The 20,682-nt window shown below is 33.9% G+C and overlaps 1 protein-coding gene across 3 annotated transcripts in view; it reads right to left on the bottom strand.

The window, feature by feature from the left end:
* Window positions 1–20,682, bottom strand: part of CLYBL (citramalyl-CoA lyase) — a 357,152-nt gene that overhangs the window by 43,714 nt on the left and 292,756 nt on the right. The gene's annotated exons all lie outside the window — the stretch shown is intronic.

Genomic DNA, 20,682 nt, shown 5'->3' with positions numbered 1-20,682 from the left:
CACCATCCTGGGCCTTTCAAAAAAAAAGAAATTCTGTCTTTTTAGGTATATTTCCACACAACACCCTTAATAACAGGCTGTTGCTTGTTGCAATTTACATAAACTAAGTGTGCATCCCTCTGGTATGTATCCCAAAATATCCAATAACTTCACTGAATTTACACCAACCAACAAGCATGTTGGATTTTTTTCTTTTGATATTTTAATGGTGAAATATGTTACTGTGCTAGCAAACACACCCATGCCATCTGTTGGGTTGAAAAGAGAGTCAGTTTCTGAGAACAATTAAGTTTTAGTTCTGGGTGTTTCAGCCAGAGAGCCACATTCCGCTCGATAATGAAAAAAAATTATATTCTTTCTCACCTTTTTCTTTTTCTTAATCTCTCTCTTCTGCTTTCTTCTAGTCTCTTCTCACCTTTCTCTTATCCCATCAGTCTCTCTCTCCTTCTCTTATAAAAACACAGTCATCTCCATTTCTGTCATCCCTCATTCTTTCTCTCTTTCTTGTCCCCACCACACAAATAAACACACCAAACATACATACATCTCACTATCACATTTCTTTCTCTTTTCTCTTCTCATGATTGGCCTTATGGCCCCACAACTATGATCTTGTTAGGTGTATTACTAAATGGAACAGACTGATAGATACCAGCTTCTCAGAATGGCTGATGCAGATGGATTACTGCAAGGTAAGTGCTTCCTGGGGAAAGTAGGAAAGGGAAATGAAAGCGCAAATCAGTCTCTAAAAAATTAAGGGAAAGGAATTTTTTTTCCTTTAAATGACAGTTAATCATCATTCAAAACCAGAAACTGCTTGTTTTATATTCTAGAGGCAAAAATAGAATATTAAAATGAGTTCAAAAGAAACTATATTATTTTGACATTATGTGGAAGTCTATTTGGTCAAACAGTATTAAATGCAGAACAAGCCTGCTTCCTTAAGATCCAACAGGGCTATAGTATTGGCAAAGATGGAATAATAGAATTAAATAGTTAGATTAGATCCTTTCAAATAATACCTCATTAAACAAACAGCACATTCTGTTCCATAATAAACCGGTATTAATGTATAATGAGAATTTCTCCCGGAGAACCATAAAATAAAGAAATGGAATTGAGCATGCGATAGATTATTCCCAGACACACATTCTAAAAACTGATGTGTGTTAAAGTTTCAACTTGTATTGATCCTTCATGCTATGGTTGGCTACATGGTGGACCAGTGGCTAATGAACACATCCTTAGACATAACTCACTGTAATATTTGACTCTGTCTGAGTGAGGAACCAAAGCGTATTGTGATTTCAGTGACTCTATATTCCTATCACCTGGGAAAGAGAAGGCCTCCATGACGTAGCAGAGCAAATAAATCAACCATCACCATGACATACAGACACTGAAATTAAAGAAGAAAATATGCATGCAGTTGGTTCAATTGGCACCCATTAAAGCTAATAACTAATCATCCTTGCAAGTTTCTATCTCTGAATTATCAAATCTGCAAAGAAAACAACATCCGTCCACTTTTACACTCCAGTGGAAGAGGTGGTCCCTCGCGGCAGGGCGGCACAGTCTCGCCATCTGGAGAATAAATCGAGTGTGAAGTACAGTATAGTTTGGGACCAAGCTCCGTGGCGGCAGCTCAGCAGTCAGTTCATTAGTTCCAAACTTCCAGGGATTAGAGCAGCATCAATTCTACTGTCGGATAGGATGAGACAGACAGAATTCGAGCGTCAAGGAGGAATGTGACAACTAAGAAGAAGCCCCTTGGGCTTATTTATAAAACTACAAAGTATAAACACACCTAAATAAATGCCTTAAATAATAGCATTATCACAGTTTCATAACATCTGAATTAGCACCCTTCCTTTCCCCCTCCCCAAGTTGTATGTTAATGTATAGCAATTTCCGTGAGAATAGACAAGAATAGATTTGAGAAAAACCCAAGTTCAGGAAGAAAAAAAGTTATACTAAAATGTAGATGTGTATTCTAACTTGAATTTTGGTAATTAAAAAAAGAAATAAAATGAGATGTAACTACAATGTCTTGAAGGTCAAAAAAATGTTTGTATGTATATGTGTATGTGTATGGATATGTATACATACACACATCTCTATATATGTACACAATTTTTCACCCCAACTACTTCTGACTGCTTCATTTGAGAAAACTACTAATAAATTCTTTTATTTAATTATTCTCCTCTTAAAATTTTTTTCTTATGTTTATGAAAGCTATAGTTCAGTTCATTTTTCTTAGCCTTAGTTTCCTCATTTGTAAAGTGAGGATAATGTTTGCACTATTTAATTTATGAGTTTCTTTTGTGAAAAGCACCACTTCATAAATCTTAGACACTATGCAAATGTGAGTTATTGCTATTATTATGTGTCATTTTTACTACCAGGTTAAAAAGGAGTTGGATGATCTGCATGTAATAACAGAGACTATAAAATGTGAAAAGAAAATTTCAAGGTCATGTTAGATTTCCAAAAATTAAAAAAAAAATACAAGTTTTTTTTGCTGTAATGTTTCATATTATACATTATTTATTTTGGTTATGTCATATATTTTTAAGTTTGGTTAATGCCTTTTGTTTTTATTACAAATTATTTTCCAACAACAGCCTCTTTAACTGAGCCCCCCCCCCCGCTTTATTGTTTATTATTTAGACTAAAAATTGAAGAACTTTTGACACAATAGTTTATCAATATTATTATACTGCTCTATTTTTCTACATCTTTAAAGCATTAATTATGATCAACAACAATGAGTCTTTGGCTGGAGAAAGTCCTGATGAGGAGAAGAAAAAAACAATTATTTTACAGGGATGCTACAACCTGGCCATGGTGTGGTGAAAGATACGGCTGAGCTTTGTAGGACTTTGTTTTTCCAGCATGTGTAGAAAAAAAGATTTTTTGGGAAAAAAGAAAAGCATAGTACTAGGCAATAATATGTCTTTATGGAAATAAAAAGAATATTACTTTGAAGAAGTATGTATTTGGCTAAGGAAATTAAGATTCTTGATATGTTAACTAATTTTATTGACATAGTACAGTGGAGGTTCATGATGAAACTTAAGATTTGTTTTCTTTTATTACAAATAGTCAAATAGCAATATTCATCATGTCCTCTTGAAGGTTTAATTTTTAAAAATCCCTTTAGTAAAACCAAAAACAAAAAAGCTTGGAGAGTATAGGAAATTACCCAGATATTTAAAAAAATTAAAAGAATATATCCTTATAAATGGAGGGGAACTAATTTTTTTCATGCTTAGAAATTTTTATTTGTATTTAGGGACATATTTTTCAACAACAACAACAACAACAAAATAAATAGTAGTACAGAAATATAAAATTAGGATGGAAAGATTTTCACTTGTCTTCTGATTCTCCTTTTTTCTAAAAAAAAAAAAAGTAATCTTTCAGAACTAATAATAATGATGATTACCAAGATTTATGTAGTACTTTAGGCACTGTGCTAAGTGCCTTACAATTATTATCTCATTTGATCCTTGCAACAATTCTGAAGGTAGAAGCTTGAATTCCAGAAGAAACCCCTGAAGCTGACTGAGTAGGGCAGTCACACAGTAAGATTTGTGCTGAAGGAAAAATTACTTTGGTCATTGTTTGAAGGATGGACTGGAGCAGAAAGAGACTTAAGAGAGAGAGATCAAGTAAAAGAGATTGTTACAATAATCTAGACAAGAAATGATGAAGGCATGAACTAAAGCAGTAACAGTATAAGTGGAGAGAAGAGTTTGGTTGTGAGAGATGTGACTGTATCAATAGCATGATCAATCTGATTGGTTAAGTGAGGAGTCCAGGATAATGGTAACATTATGAATTGGAAGAATGATGGTACTTCTGAGAGAAATAAGGAAGTCCAAAAGAGGGGAGGGTTGGGGAAAAAACTTAACAAGTTCAGTTTTAGACAAGATAAGTTTAATATAGCACCGAAACATTCAATTTGAAACTTCTAATAGTCAATTGGTGATGCAAGATTGAGGCTCTGGGGAGAGATTAGGACTAGATATCTGGTAGTCTCTCTCTTTCTCCATAAGTATGTGTATACACACACACACACACACACACATATATATATATATAGATATAATTGATAAATACATAGATCTGTATAGAGATCATATTTAAACCCCTGGGCTTCTGAGCTCCCTGAAATAAAGAGTGTAGATGAAGAAGAAAAGAATCTAGGAGAGAACCATGAGGAGTTATCCACATTTAAGTGATGTGATATGTTTATGCCAGCAAAGATGCCTGAGAATGAGTGGTCAGTCTTAGAGGAGGAAAACCAGAAGAGACTAGTGTCATGAAAGCGCAGAGAAGAGAGTATCTCAGTGGTAAGAATGGTAAAAAGTGTCAAATATTGTGAATAGGTTGAAAGAATTAGGACTGAGAAAGTATTCTCGGATTTATCAATTGAGAGATTAGCAAAGATGGAGAAGAAAAGGCAGTACAACTCAGATCTTTCCTATGATTACTCCAACAAAATTCGAAAGAACACAAGATTGAATTATTAGGAAATCCATGTCATATTTTATAATTCAGGTCAATTGAGAGAGAGAAATATATGTCTAGGAACATTGGGAATCATATCTAGGCAGAAAGACTCGATGCAAAGATGGGAAATCTTCTAAAAACTGGGGCCTGAGATTATACTGAGGCAAAGAGGCTCAGAGGGAAAGAGTTGTTGTTGGGAAGGCAACAAGAAGCTTTGTTGTTTTTCGCTCTAGAGCCTGGGTCTCAGATTCAGTGTGGAATAAGAAATGAATCTACTTTTAGAAGTGATAAATCAGGGCACAGGAGTGGTCTCAGCTCAAAACTATGTTCTGGTCAAGAAGCAAGAACAGGATTCACACTGTTTGCTTCTGACTTGAGTGGGGGTCTCAGATTCAGGCCTCCACCTATTCCAAGGTCTGCAGCTAAGTAAAAAGGCCAGAGTCCAGATCAGAGACCCAGAGAGTGTGTAGTTTTGTCAATTTGAACCTACAGAGTTTTTCAGTTAGGGTTCATAGTGGTCAGGCTGATTGGCAGTCTACTAGAGAGAGCTCCAGTTAGGAGCAAGCCTACAGTTATATTACTCATACCAAAACCAAGATGAGCAATTGGCAAAGCTGAGATTAGACCCTATATTAGACCATTTTGGGCACACTGAAAATTTTCAGATCCCTAGCCTGAGCCACCTTTGAAGAATATAACACTCAGTACTTTGAGAAAACAGCAGCATGACCCAAAATAATACAAAACAAGACCAGAGGCTGAAGGCTTCTGAAAGTGTATAGAGCTTGGCCCTAACTCAAAGTTTCAATTTGTGAAGTAAAGCTGGAATAATTTAAAAACTAAAAAGAAAAAAATCCCATCACAAAGAGCTATTATGGTGACAGGATGTTCAAGACACAAGCCCTGTTGAAAAGAATGACTCCAAAACAGTCTCAAAGAAAAGCACAGCTTGGATACAAATTCAATTAGAATTTGTAGAAGAAATAATACAAGACTTTTTTTTAAAAGAGCTAAATTATTTCATAAATGAAATCAGACTGGTAGAGACAGAATTAGAAAAATGAAAGATTTGAAGATGAGACTTGGAAGGAGAATTAATAGTTTAGAGATTTATCTTATCAGAGAAACAGACTAAAAATCAGAATCAAGTTGAAGTTAATTACTCCATGGGTCAATAAGAACTATTAAAACAGGAAATAATTAAATCTAATTCATGACCAAAAAAGTCATATTTGAAGAAATCATAAAAGGAAACTGCTCAGATCTACTTGAACCAGAGAGCAAAACAAAAATAGAAAGAATCCACTGGTCATCTCCTGAAACGCCAAAATGGAAATTCCCAGGAATATTCATGTGCCAAGTTATAGAGGTCAAGGAAAAAAAATCACTGCAAGCACCTATAAAGAAAAAGGGCTTAACTACCAAGGAACTATAGTCAGGATCAACTAAGATTTAGCAGCTCCCACTCTAAAAAATATAAGAAACTATTTTGCTCAATAATGTAGTGATGAAACTGATAGTCTAAATGAAATAGATGAATATTTACAAAAATATAAAATGTCCAGATTAACAGGACAAGAAAAAGAGAATTTAAATAATCCAATGTCAGAACCAGACTTGAATAAGTTAACTTGAATAAGTTAAAGTGTGGCCAAATGGATTTACAAATGAATTTTATCATGCCAATTAATTCTAATATTCCAAAAACTATTTGAAAAAATAGGAAAAGAAGGAATCCTGCCAAACCCTCTTTATGAAACAAATATATTTTGATATCTAAACCAAGGAGAGTGCCTATAAGATACACAAAAGAATGATATGAATACAACTACAAAAAGCCTTTTTATAGAAATATATGCTTATTGGAGAAATATTAGTTGTTCATGATAACCCACAACATAATAAAAATAACAATGATACCTAAATTAATATGCTTATGTAAATAGTCTTACTGAATAACCAAAGGATTACTTAATAGAGTTAGGAAAAATAATGGCAAAATTCAAATGGAGGAACAAAAGGCCAAGAATATTAGAAAAAAAATAAAAAAAAACAACTTAGGATCTAGCAGTTTCAGGACTCAGATTATAATAAAAAGCAGTTGTCATAAAAATAATTTGATACTAGCTAAGAAATCAGTGGATCAGTGGAAGAGATTAGGGATACGTTACAGAGAAAAAATGCAAGCACTATAGTGGTGTTTGATGAACCTAAAAGTGCCAACTACTGGAATTGGAATTTATTTTTGACAAAAACTGTTGGAAAAATTGGAAAACAGTCTGATGGAAACTAGGTATAGATCAACAACTCATACGATATAGGAAAATAAACTACAAATGAATAGATACATGGCTTAGGCACATTATAAACAAGTTAGAGGAGTAAGGAAGAAATTACCTTTCAGATCTTTGAAGAAGGGAACCAAATAAAGGTAGTATCAGAGAAGATGAAACATGCGTTTTTTTATTATAGCTTTTTATTTACAAAACATATGCATGGGTAATTTTTCAGCAGTGACCCTTGCAAAACCTTCTGTTCCAACTTTTCTCCTCCTTCCCCCCACCTTCCCCTAGATGGCAGGTAGTATAATACATATTAAATAAAACATGCCATTTTGATTATATAAATTTAAAAGTTTATATTCTAACAAATTCAATGCAGCTAAAATTAGAAGGGAAGAAGACTACTGGGGAAACAATCTTTGCAACAAGTTGTTTTTTGCTGCTGTTGTTTCTTTTGATAAAGGTTTTACTTCCAAGTTACGTAAAGAATTAATTCATATTTATAAGGACATGAACCATTCCCCAATTAATAAATTATCAAAAGATATGAAGAAGCAGTTTTCTGGGAAAATATCCAAGCAATTAATAGTCACCTGTATAAATGCTCCCAAACCAGTAATAATTAGAGAAATACAAATTGATTCTAATTCTGGGGTTCCACCTTATAGTTATCAGATTGGCAAAGTTGATAAAAACAGAAAATTAAAAATACTGGAAGATCTATAAGAAAACAAGTATTTTAATATACTGTTGTGGCTTTGAACTAGTCTAGCCATTCTGGAAAGCAATTTGGAACTATGCTTCCAAGGTTAATAAACTCTCATACATATCCTTTGACCCAGCTATACCATGAATAATGATGATGATGAACATTTATATGGGGCTTTAAAGGTTTGCAAAATACTTTATACATGTTGACTCATTTTAGTCCTATATCCTTAAAAAAATCAAAGGAAGAGAAAAAAAAGTCCACATATATAAAAATATCTATAGCAAGCATTTATCATTGGTGACAAAAAAACTAGAAAGTAAATTGGGAAAGAATCAAACAAATTATGGTATATGAATGTATGGATTGATATTGTGCTTTTAAGAAATGATGTTAAGTGAAATAATGGGGGTCCAAACTAAAGTAGTAGACATGAGCATGGAAAGAAAGGACTGGATTTCTAACTTCTTCTTTATATTCTTAATATATATTTGAGTTGAACCATTAAATACCTGTCTATATAAGATATTCTGTTCGCCCTTGTATCCTAATCTCTTCCCCAAAAACCTCTATATGTTTTTTACCCAGCCTCCTTTGCTCCAATTTGTTTTCTTTCTTTCTTTCTTTCTTTCTTTCTTTCTTTCTTTTTTTTTTTTCTTTCTTTGCTCCAATTTCAAAGAATGAGGTGATTTTCCTTCTTGGCAAGCCTAGCCCTTCTACATGTGTCCCTGATCTCATTCCCATTTTTTTCCTTTCAGAGCTATCCCTACTGATTTTTATCTCTCATTTTCAACTTGATGAGTCAGTGCTTCACACTGTGGAATATATACTCCTCCCTGGGCTCCCACTATTCTTGTAAGTAACTCTTTTCCAGCTCGTTTGAGCTGATGAGGAAACTGAGGCAAACAATTAAATGACATGCCCATCACCACATAGTCTGAGGCCAGATTTGAACTCAGGAAGATGAGTTGTCTTCCTGATTCTAAACCTAGTACTCTAACCACCAAGCCACCTAGAAATGTGAAAAGTTGGAAAAGTAGGAAGGAACTGGGTTGTGAAAAAGCCAAACAGAGAACTTTATATTTGCTTCTGGAATTTATGGAATAGGGAAGCAACAGCATCAGATCTGCGCTTTAGGAAGATCCATTCCTAATTAGACTAGAGTGTGGAGGGACTTGAGATCAGAAGACTACTCCAGGGGTTGAGGGTCTGTGTCCTCTGCTCATTCTGTTTTTTCTATCTGTTCGAACATTTTTTTTTGGTAATAGATAGGAAAATGCCACAAATGCAAATAATTGTAATTAGTTAGGAAGTCATAAGGATAGAGAGAGAACCAAACAGATTCAATAATAGTAACGATGATGATAGTTTCATGATAATATTGTACTTCAGGATTTAGAAAGTAAATGGGGCATCTAGTTGGCACAGTGGAAAGATATGGAGTCAGGAAAACTAGAGTTCAATTGTAGTTTTAGACACTAGTCTTAGAGTTCAATATCTTAAGTCTGACATTTACTAGCTCTGTGTTCCTAGGCAAGTCATTTAATCCCGATTAATCCCTCAAACAACTCTAGGAAGCAATTCTAGTACAATTATATCCATTTTGTAGATGAGAAAACAGAGACCTAGAAAAAATAAATAACTTGCTGAAGGTCACATAGTAAATATCAGAACCAAGGATTTGAACTCTAAGACCAGTGCTCATCCTGAGGAACACTTTGTATGCTTTGATTTTACTTCTTTAAAGTTCAAGAAATTTAATTCTGATGGAGTGTTAGCTACTTTTTGATATTTTTAATATTTAGTGTTAGTAATGATTCTAATTAATAGTAATACTAAATAATAATTAGTATTAATAGTAATAGTTTTGAATTATCCTTCAGTTAAAGCTCTGTCTACTTGATTGCCTTGTCTTTATTATCTCATTTTCATAGCTAATATAATTTTTGTTTTACAAATATAAAAATGGAGACTTAAATGGGGTTGCTTTTGAGATATCTGGGATCTCACTGACACAGAAATTCTCTTCAATAATACCAATTATAAAACCAGTGAAAATAAAAGATGCATTTTTTTTCTGTTCAAGTTCATGGAATTCCTGAAATCTATTCCTGGTTCTCTTAAAAATTCCTACCTTCTGAAGTTTCAGTTTCCTGATGGGTGATTTTTCTCTCCTGGACCACTATTTTAGTATATATCCAGGCTTCTGTGCTTCATTTTACTTCCACAATCTCCCTCTTCTTCCTATCTTCCTTTTCACCACTACTAGCACCAAGAAATATGATAAAATCAATGGGTCATTATCATTGTTCTTGATTGCATTTATTCTATGGCTCCATTTACCATTCTTGTAATCTTCCAATTAAAACATTCTTGCCTGGCCACCACTCCTCTATGTTTATTGTCTTTTTTAATAGAATGTAAGTTCTTGTCAGGAGATTTCTTTATTTTTGTATTTGTATCCATAGTGTTTTAAAAAGTATAGTATATAGAAGTGCTTCATACATTTTTTTTTATATCCATTCATTGATTGCACTAATACCCATCCAGTCAAATTTAGGTGAGTGATGAAATGTTAGATGGCATAATGAAAAGATAGGATGTTGGCTTTAGAGCCAAGAAAACCTATGCTTAATTTTTATCTTAGTCACTAACCATTTGAACTTGAGCATGGTCTCTCAGCCTTAATACCCTCGTCTAATCTCCCAGTCTGAACTGTTTTCACAGCTCATAACTGGTTTTGTGACAAAATCTGTAAAGATCTTTTGGATAATTGATTTTTTAAGAGGAATTAACGTATCATTTTCTAAGATAGATCAAATGAATATTCTAGGATCATTTAAATGGTGGTACTATAAAGAAGCTTAGAGATCTCGTAATGCAATCCCTCATTTTAAAGATGAAGTTTAAGTCCAGAAAGAGCAAGTTGCCCAATAGACAAGACTCAAATCCAGGTCTTATGATCCAAATCAAAAGTCTTGACTGGTGATTTCTTGAGAAGAAACCTTGGAAACCTTAGTAGATGTATGCATTCAAAACAACAATGCAAAATGTAAAGTTATAAAATATATACATCTCTAGGCACAAACAGTGCTGTCCAAAAACTGCTTTAGTAGATGCTTAGTTTCCTATTACAGGGAGTCTTCATTGAAGGCATTATTGAAAATTCTGGGCAGGATTTCTTAAACTTTTTTCACTTGTAACCCTTTTTGCCTGAGAAATTTTTATGTGACCCTGGGTATATAGGTGTATAAAATAGGGATACAAATAAAACATTTACTGATAATAAATCATAATTTCATGACCCTCACATTCAGTTACGAGACCCCATATGGGGTCAAAAACCACAATTTAAGAAGCTGAGGTTAGGGTGTTCTTGCTCAACTAATTAACTTCTTAGATCTAATTTAATACTAGGATTCTATGACTATATTTTGACTCATGTCATGGATTATATAGGAAATGCAAATTGCATAGACTATCAGTTTTGAATGGATGTTTTCATATTTTTAAAGAAAATAGAAACGTGTATCCTTTGAAGAAATTGTCATTGGCAGATTTTCCGTTTCAAAAGAATTGTCAGTTTATAAATATTTCAATAATCTTGCCCTAAGCAAACTAAATAAAGCTAATTGATTTTTTAATTAGCAATCTTTTCTGCTTTTTACACATATACTTGGCATCCTGTGACATTTCTTTGAAAAATCATAAGATGAAGGACCTCAAAGTTCATCTAGTCTAACCACATTTCCCCCATTTTTTTGGGAAATTAGGGTTAAGCGCCTTGCTTGGGGTCACACCAGTAGTAAGGCTGAATTTAAAATCAAGACCTTTTGACTTCAGAACTGGTGAACTGCACCACCTAACTGCTCCCCTCCCTCCAACCCTATTTTACATATGGAGAATTGAGGACCAGGAATGAGTTTATTTATTCAAAGGCATAACTGGTAGTAAATGGTGGAATTTGAACCTCAGCCTGGAATCTTCTCACTCATACAAGATATTATCCCTTAAGGTACTTTCCTTTTTTTGGGCAAAAAAATTACTTTTGCTTAAAAACAAGTGTTCACTAAACTGACAAAGAATGGAAGATAATTTCCTGTTTTATAAATGAACAATTTGATGCCTAAAAGACTAGTAAAACAACTAGTTTAATAAAAAACCCAATAAAATATGTATGTAAAGAAACAACCACGGTTGTTAAATGAGATTTTAATAGTTTGGAATAGAAAGTGAGGTGTGGTATAAACATAATGATTTAAATCATATTGTAAAAGAGGTAGACTAATGTTTCATTGAATTAAACAGTTTGATGATTTAAAGCATAGATTCTTAGATAAATAAAATATTTATTAAGCACTTCTTATGTTCTAGGCACTATGCTACATGCTGAAAATACAAAAACAAGAAAATGAGGCAGTCCCTATTCTCAAGAATGAGAGGGAACACAACACATAATTATTAGTGGGGGAACACAATACATAAAAAGGAGGTAGAAAGTGGAAAGCGGAATTGCACTTACACAGGGGCAGGGCAACAGCTATAAAAATGAAGCAGATTGGAGAATATACTAAGAGAAAAGTGAACAGTGTGGATGAGGCTTTTGATGATATGACAGTTCTGACTTTAATATTTTTTAGGTCATGGACTGCTTTGCTAGTCCGATGAAGCTTATGGATCCCTTCTCAGAATGTTTTTTAAATGTATAAGACAAAATGCATAGTATTACAATAGAAATCAATTATATTGTAACATGGTTGCAAAAAAAAATTAAGTTCATGGATCCCAGGTTAAGATCCTTTGGTTTAAAGGAAGCAAAGAAAGAACTTTTATTTAATAAAAACTGAAAAGTATAAGTGTAAGTAAAAAAGTAAGCATCCAACTTACTAATGGTTGGCGCTACAATGCATTATATAGTACACCAGTTCATTTGCACGAAGCTGTTTAAAGATTCAAAAAGGTAACACACAATGAAAAATCATATAACTGGTAACTGAAGGATTAAATAAGGAATGCTGCTTCATTGATGAAAGAAGAGAAGAGGATTTCCCATTTGGACAGTGGTATAAATCATGAGACAAGTAGTCAGGGAAAAAAGTATTTTTGTGGGGAGAGCGGTATATGTCCCTGAATGGAACAATAACATCAAAGTTTAAAGTCACAGGATCTCAAAATATCAGGGTTGTTGTTCTACATGTGTTTTTCTGGTAGATTTCTATAAAAAGAAGGTTTAGTTTTCTCCACAGATACTGAGCACATAGGTCATGATTATGCTGTTTTATATGTAGATTTTATATTTACTATTCTTGCTTTAGATTTAATGTGAATACAAATAATATTTTTATTTCTTTCATCTTATTGCTAATAAATAGTTATGTTTAAGATCCATAAGTATCACCATTGTAAGCACCTAGTTTATGTAAATGGAAGTAACTGGTTTGTGTAAATGGAAGTACACTAGTGGGGGCTCAAGAATTAAACTAGTGAGAGTATATTCCCTCATATAACAGTTTGATGGTTTCCTTTTCTAGGAATCTAGACCTGCCACATTGCACTGAAACACTATTATTCCCACTTTTAGATAGGTTCTAACTTCTATGAACTCTTTCTTGTAATAATAAAAAGAACCTCACAAAATATAAATAGGTTAATATTTAAGTAAAACCAACCAATACAGTGACAAGTCAATTACCCATATCCCCTCCCCCAATACCTTTCTACCAAAAGAAGAGATTTAGTAATTCTTTTCTTCTCATCAGGCCAAGATAAATTATTACAATTATTCAGTATTGTGCCCTGTTTCACTGTTTTTCTCCATTTACATTATTGTATATCTCATTTTTTGTTTCTGCTTACTTCTGTTCCTATGAATTCCTCATAGTCTTTATTTCTCATAGCACAGTAATATTCCATTTTATATACCACATTTTTTTTGTTCCCCAGTCAATGACCATTGCTTCTTAATGAGGCTGTATAGATTTTGATTGAAATATGTCTGTCTGGGTGCCAAGTGCTTCAACAGCATTTTCAGTAAACTGCTGACACAAAGACTCTCATCTCCGCAAGCATGAGATTATAAAAGTTTACAGATAGAAATATAAACATCTAGGATGAAGGTACAAACAGTCTTTCAATTAAAACAAATCAAGCTAACACTAATTTAAACTGGCTACAAGGTGCAGTCTTTGACTTTTTTCATCTTCCTGAGGAGGCTTTATGCTGAGTGGCAGATTAACACCACAAACCAGGATTCATTAGTGTTAATTAATCATCATGGATGCTCTGAATGAACTAGTGCACTGGAGGAATGGAGCAATGAGCTATTTAGCCTTATCTATCTAATATAAAGCAAAGAAATATTTCTTGCAGGGACATAAAATGATTTTCACAAACAATTTTAATGCAACTTTTTAAAATTAAGAGGTAGAAAATCCCTCCCTTCAATCCCACTTTATGATTTTTACATATTTCATTCTTTTTTTTCCTAATTGCTCAAAAAAAATCTTAGATTTCTTAATCACTGACCTTTCTTTTTTTTATGGTATTTCAGCCTACCTTTCTAGCAACCCCCAAAGAAACCTGGAGGAAGGAGAAAAAAAAACCCACCACCATCCAATTGCTTGGATATTTTTGGTTACTTATTACATCTAACTACATAAAATCTAATTAGTTATTAATCTAACAAATTTAGATGGTTAGTTATTAAATATACCTGTCTTAAAGAGGAAGTCTTTGTTGTTTCATTCATTTGCATCATCTTTCACTGAAACAAAAAAAAAAAGAAGAAGAAGAAGAGAAGGAAAGAATTGTGAAAAACAAATAGGGGATAAGAATGAGAACTCGGAAACTGAAAAGAAGACTGATTTAAGGAAATATATTTTATGGGTTTTTTCACAAGTTCTGATAAAATGCTGAAGCTATGGTAGAGCTGTAGCTCTAGACACCTTCTTTCCAAGGATCAAGTTATGTTGTGTAAAGTTATCTTTTATTTGTTTCCAATAACAAGAAATACCTGACATCCTACAATTTATAGAAATGATGTGCAACTTAGAGTAAACAGTGAAGACCCTTGGAACAAAAGTCACGTGATGTACTTAGCTTACTGACACAGGGATGTCAATCATATTTTATAATTAAGCAATTTCCCTGGGAAGATGCTAACAAAATAGGAGGCAATGGCTGGCACGAGGGCTTGATTTTCATTCTATTTTGCACCTTTTTCTCCTTGAAGTGCTTCCCATTTACACTTTCCCAGCATTATTATTTGTGGCATGCTGGATGCTGAGCTATTTAGGGATTCCTTCCTCTTTTGCTTCCAGTAAGATCTTCATGAAGCTTTTAACATGAGAACAAGCAGGTTCATTTACTACACTGGTGAGACAGGCTATTTGAAGTATCTTTGCAACACTGCCATGTTTTCAGCTTGAAATTCTCAGGCCTCCATCCCAGAGGTAGGAATCCTTGCCAAAGCCTTGTTTATGTAGACACCAGGTGTGATCCAGCATAACAGATGCATGCACGCTAAACAGTTTCTATAAACCAGGCACCCAAATTAAATCTGTATCCTCCCATGCAAGATGCAGGTAAAAGCTTCATTGGGCTAAGTTTGGCTAAGGGAAGCCACTGAACATATGGTAGTGGAATGACATCTCACCCACCACTTACCCCACCTTTTGAGTCTGCTGAATTCTTAAAAGTTATTGGTAATCAGTTATCAAAGTTAAAAGACCACCAGATCATTGATTTAGAGGTGGAGATCTCTGAAGTCATCTAACTCCTTATTTTATAGATGAGGAAAGTTAAACTGAAGAGGTCAAATAACTTGATTGGAGTCACATAAGTAATAAATAATTGAAACAGAATTTGAACTAAAGTTCTGGACCTCTAAATTCAGCCTTCTTTCCATTACATTTCACTGCCCTAGCAACTTCTGGCTTTCCCATATGATTATCGTCACAGATATAAAATTATGAACTGTAGGAATTATTTTTTGGTAGTAAAAAAAAAGCAAAAATAAAAAGGATTCTTGAAAAAAAACTTTGAGGCTTTAGAAAATGCCTCTCTACCTAAGTCATCAATAAGAGAAGACTAATTATAATCTTTTATATATATATATAAAATTATAATTTATAATACATAAAGTTAATAATACAAAATATATCATAGGCTAATATGTGACTAATTGTCAAATAGGTGTTATAGAAAATAAGAGAAAGGAATTCAAATATCTGGATCCCAGAATCACAAAAACTGAAGTTCTGAACCTACCTCAAGAACTTACTAACTGTGTGACCTGGCCAGTCCCTTTACTTCTTTAGGAGTCATTTTTCATTTGTAAAATGAGAAGATTGGATATATGACCTCTAGGGCTTGCTTCAGCTAAAAAATTTTGATCCTAGAAAACTCTGCCATTAATTAGAGTAAGCAAATATTGTCTTTTAGTAAATTGACAGTTCCTAATTCTATCATGTACTTACAAAATCTCAGTTATAAAGGTCTTCAATCCCCCCTTAATTCCAACCCGTACCTTAAAAAGATAAAGAAACAAGAAACTTATAGACCATTTCCCGCTCATATCTGAAGATTTTTCCACTTGATAGGGCCTGCTAGAACTTGTACAATGTCATGGTATAGCCTTCAAGAGCACAGAGTCATCTACATGCAACAATGAAATATTGGAAAAAAATTTTGGTTGGGGAAGGAAGTTTATGCACATTAAAAGCTAGATTTTTGGGTATATGTTATTTTTCCTGACAATGTTAACTCAAATGCTCTCTTAATTGGCAATCCAAGGCCCATGTTCTAGAGTACAATAATGAGACATTAGCAATAATAATTGAGTTACTACAAAATTTAAATTGTCAAAATTAAACTAGAGATTTCATATGAACTTGTGCAAGCTAACTTCTCAGCGCCTCAGCCTTTCCATCTATAATATGGGGATAAAAATACTTGTGCTATATTCTAATGGAGAATTTTTATGAGTCAGCTTTGTGAACCTTGAAAAATTAAGTAAATGTGGCTTATTTCTTTTCATGATAAGAGAAAGAAATCAATAGTGAGAGAACCAGTTATAGTTCTGCCTTGATAAGGAATAGATCAGTTTGTCCAAATCTATTCTAGAGGAAGACAGAAATTAATGGAATTTTAAAAACTTAGGCAAAGATACTGTGTTGTTCCTTTGCTGTTGTGTAGCCTTAAGGGTCAATTTAAGATTACTTCTTCTTTTTTGTCCTTCTTTCCTTCCCTTCTTCCTTTCTTCTCTCCTTCCCACTTTCCTTCCTCCCCTCCTTCCCTCTTTTCTCCTCCCTTCCTTCCTGCCTTCCTCCCTCTCTCCCTCCTTTCTACCCTTCTTCTTTCCTTCCCTCCTTTTCTCCCTCCCTCTCTCCCTCCCCTTCTCTCTCCCTTTCTTCCTCTCTTTCTTTCTTTCTCTTTTCCTCTTTCTTTCTCTCTTTCCTTCTCTCTTTCTTTCTCTTTTCTCTTTCTTTCTCTTTTCTCTTTCTTTCTTTCTCTTTTCCTCTTTCTTTCTTTCTCTTTTCCTCTCTCTTTCTCTTTTCCCCTCTCTCTTTTCCTCTCTCTCTCTCTTTCTCTCTCTCTCTCTCTCTCTTTCTTTCTTTCTTTTCTGCTTCTTTTTTTAAAAATTGGACTTGAGAGATAGCAGAGCTAGCCTTATGACTAGGAAGGGCAGGCAGTAACCTAGGATGCAAAATTATAAGACAAGGGTAGGGGAAGAGGGGACAATGGGAGATGCTTTTAAATTATATATATATATATATTTTAAACATCTATTTGGGATGTCTTAGTTGTGCAGAATTCTAAGAACATGTGAAGGCATTGTTAAGATAAATCATGAACCCTTATTTAAAAGTTTTAAAAAACTTGAAAGACAGGGATGCATCACACAAAGCAAATGGAATAATTAGGCATTCATACAGGCTTCACCGGCTCAGGAAGGATGCCTTTCACTTATTGCACGTATTTTTAATGCCAAAAAACACCACTCTCCATGGCATGTAGTTATTCCCTTTGTGACAGGTTGCAGGTGTTATAGTAAAATCTCTGTTGGATAGTAGCCAGTAAAATACAGAAGGCAAAATTTTCAAGTGGGGCATGGATAGTTTCCAACCTTGCCTAGAAACTCTTTGTTCCAGCTCTGATAGCCAGCTCTGTGGGTCTCTTCCTATCTCCTTCCTTCTCAGATCCTTTCTCAGATAGGAATGTTTGGAGGCTGGATTGGTGTCAAAAGATTATGTGTTTGGATGACTGAATAAAGTCATTGGATAGTTCCAGCAGCTCTCTGGAGCTGTGGTCTTACTGTGCCTTTGGGAAGGAGCTTAAATTGGAAACTCTGCAAGCCAGGAGCTCTATTTTGAGGTGTGGGGTCAATCAACTTGCTAGGACAGGAACATAGCATTGTGGGTAGAGCACTAGCTCTGAATCAGGGGGACCTTAATTCAAATGTGGCCTTAGATACTTATTAGACATTTTGACCCTGAGGGCAAGTCACTTAACCCTAATTACCTGCAAAAAACTAAACCAAAACTGAATTTTATCATTTAGTTAGTGCCTCCACTGTCATATCTATATCTATATCTATCTATTAATCTTTTGTTCTTATATCACTAAAATTTCATACATAATCCTCTCCCTCAACCCCAGCCCACTCTCCCATGTAATTTTTTTTTAAGAAAGAGAGGAAGAAGAAGGGAAAAAAAAAGTGAATGCAATCAATATATCAAAAAAAAAAAAGCCTTAAAATATATATATAATACTCCTGACCTGTGGACCTCCTACTTCTGCAGGGGAATGAAGTGGCCACCATTAAGATCATTAAAGGATCATAAATTTAGAGCTTTTAAAAGTTTATTGGTTTAGAGTTGATGGTTTATCTTGATAAGCTCTATCTCAGATTCTGACCATCATGATGCATTATCTTGAATTGCCCATATCAAGCATCAATTAATTGCTATACTAGAGAAATGCTAGTTTGAGGGGGTTTCTGGGACTCATAATAAGTCCTCTTGGGGTCTATATAGATTCATATAAGATGCATGCTTTACTATTAAGGGAGATCTCAGTTTTCATGAAAGATATTCATTCTTTTGCATCAAGAGTTCATTTATTGTTTTATAACTTAACTTTATCCTGAGACATTTCTCATTAATCTCCTGAAACACCCTAAAGCCTTCCAGTGTGTAACAGAGAAAGAAAGCAAGTTAATAACCTAAAGACTAGTTTACTTCAGTTTTTATCTTGATATGTATAACAATGGCTCATCACAAAAAAATGAACATTTCAGAGTTTCCAAGGCCACACATCTTCTGTCACTATCCCAACTCTGTAGGTACTTCTGGAAGTTGAGTGACACAGAAAAAGAAAAACAAAAACAACTGAGCAACAATTATATAATTTGAAAGGAGTTACTTGCAGGAAAAACTATCTTGGAGGCTTGGAGATACCACCTCAAGGGAACATAATACCCCTTCATTATTCACACTGACCATAATAATCTTGAGCACATTCTCTTTGCCAAACAATTCAACTGATAAATTCTGACTTTTATTTTTCATTATTTTTCAGTAGTTTTCAATTTTATAATCACCTACACACAGATTTTCATGACAATACAATGTACCTGAAGCTAAGCCTTCACTGGATCAATCACACTGACAGATCCTTGCACAGACTATAAATTACACTACTGAATGTTGACTAAATTTATGTGAATTAATTTATAGCAGCAAGTATGGAACATCTATACCCAGGTCTACTTATCTGCCCTACACGCAGTCACAGGACCTTCGTTCAAAAGGAGAGGAGGCAAGGAGATAAAGGAAAAGTAAAAGGGCCCATATGTACAAAAATATTTATAATGGGCAGTTCTTTTTGTGATGATAAAGAATTAGAACCTGAGGGGATATCTATCAATTAAGGAATGGCTAAATGAGGTATAGGAATGTTATGGAATATTACTGAGCTGGAATGAATGATGAAGGGGATGGTTTCAGAAAAGCCTGGGAAGACATATAAGCAAATGCAAATTGAAGTGAAGAGAGCACTGTATACAATAATAGCAATATTGTAATAATAATTAATTGTGAAAGACAGCTACTCTGATCAATACAATAATCCATTACAAATGCTACCTATCTCTTGATAGTGAAGTAATGGGCTCAGACAATAAAACAAAGCATATTTTTTCCTTTATTTTTCTTGCCTTCCCCCAGAATATGACTAATACAGAAATAAATTTTGTATGAGCATATTTGTATAGTAGATTATATTATTTCTTGCTTTCTTAATAAGTGGGGTGCATTATGGAGGAAAGGCCAGAATGTAAAACTGAAATCAAAACAAAATTTAAATAAAAAATAACAGGAGGGAAGTGAATTTAAATTAGAAAATTTTAATTTAAAAAATAATTAATTAAAAAGATGAACAAGCCTTTTTTTTTTTTTTCATATCTTCTCTGACCCCATCAGGGGAAAAAAAAGAAAAGAAAATCAAAGCCATTGTAGCAAAACAAATTCCCTTACTGTCTATGTTCAGAAATATATGTCTCATCCTGCCTCTTGAGGTCATTACTTCTCTGTCATGGGTAGAATCATCAGTCTCCTGAAATCATAATTGGTCAGTGCCCAGATCAGATTTCTTCGGTCTTTCAAAGTTGCTTGTCTTTACACTGTTGCTATTATAAAAAGTATTCTTCTTGTACTGCTCATTTCTCTCAGAATTAGTTTCTCATGTTTCTCTGAAAGCATTGCTTTTGTCATTTACCATAGCACTACTGTATTCCATTATACTCATATGCTTTAATTTGTTTTAGCCATTCCCAGCTGATGAGTGAATACTCACTCACTTATTTTCCAGGCTTCTGCCACTATAAAAATATACTATAAATATTTCTGTATATATATATGTCCTTTCCCTTTTTCTTTGATGTTTTTGCAAATATAGTTCTAATAGTTGCATCACTAGAGCTGAAGGTATACACAGTTTAGTGATGTTTTAGTTTCAAACTGATTTTCAGAATGAATGGATCAATTCACAGTTCCACCAATAGTGTATAAGTGTGCCTGTTTTCTTAGAGTTTGAGGGATGGTTTGATTGGCAAGGACTGATAGGCAGTGTTCTCCTTATATTTACTTTTATACTTGGTTTCTCTTTTTG

This window comes from Antechinus flavipes, chromosome 3 (genome assembly GCF_016432865.1).
Source record: "Antechinus flavipes isolate AdamAnt ecotype Samford, QLD, Australia chromosome 3, AdamAnt_v2, whole genome shotgun sequence".
NCBI classification, from domain to species: domain Eukaryota; kingdom Metazoa; phylum Chordata; class Mammalia; order Dasyuromorphia; family Dasyuridae; genus Antechinus; species Antechinus flavipes.
Note: the sequence above shows the minus strand (reverse complement) of the source record. Positions and strands in the feature narration are given on the sequence as shown.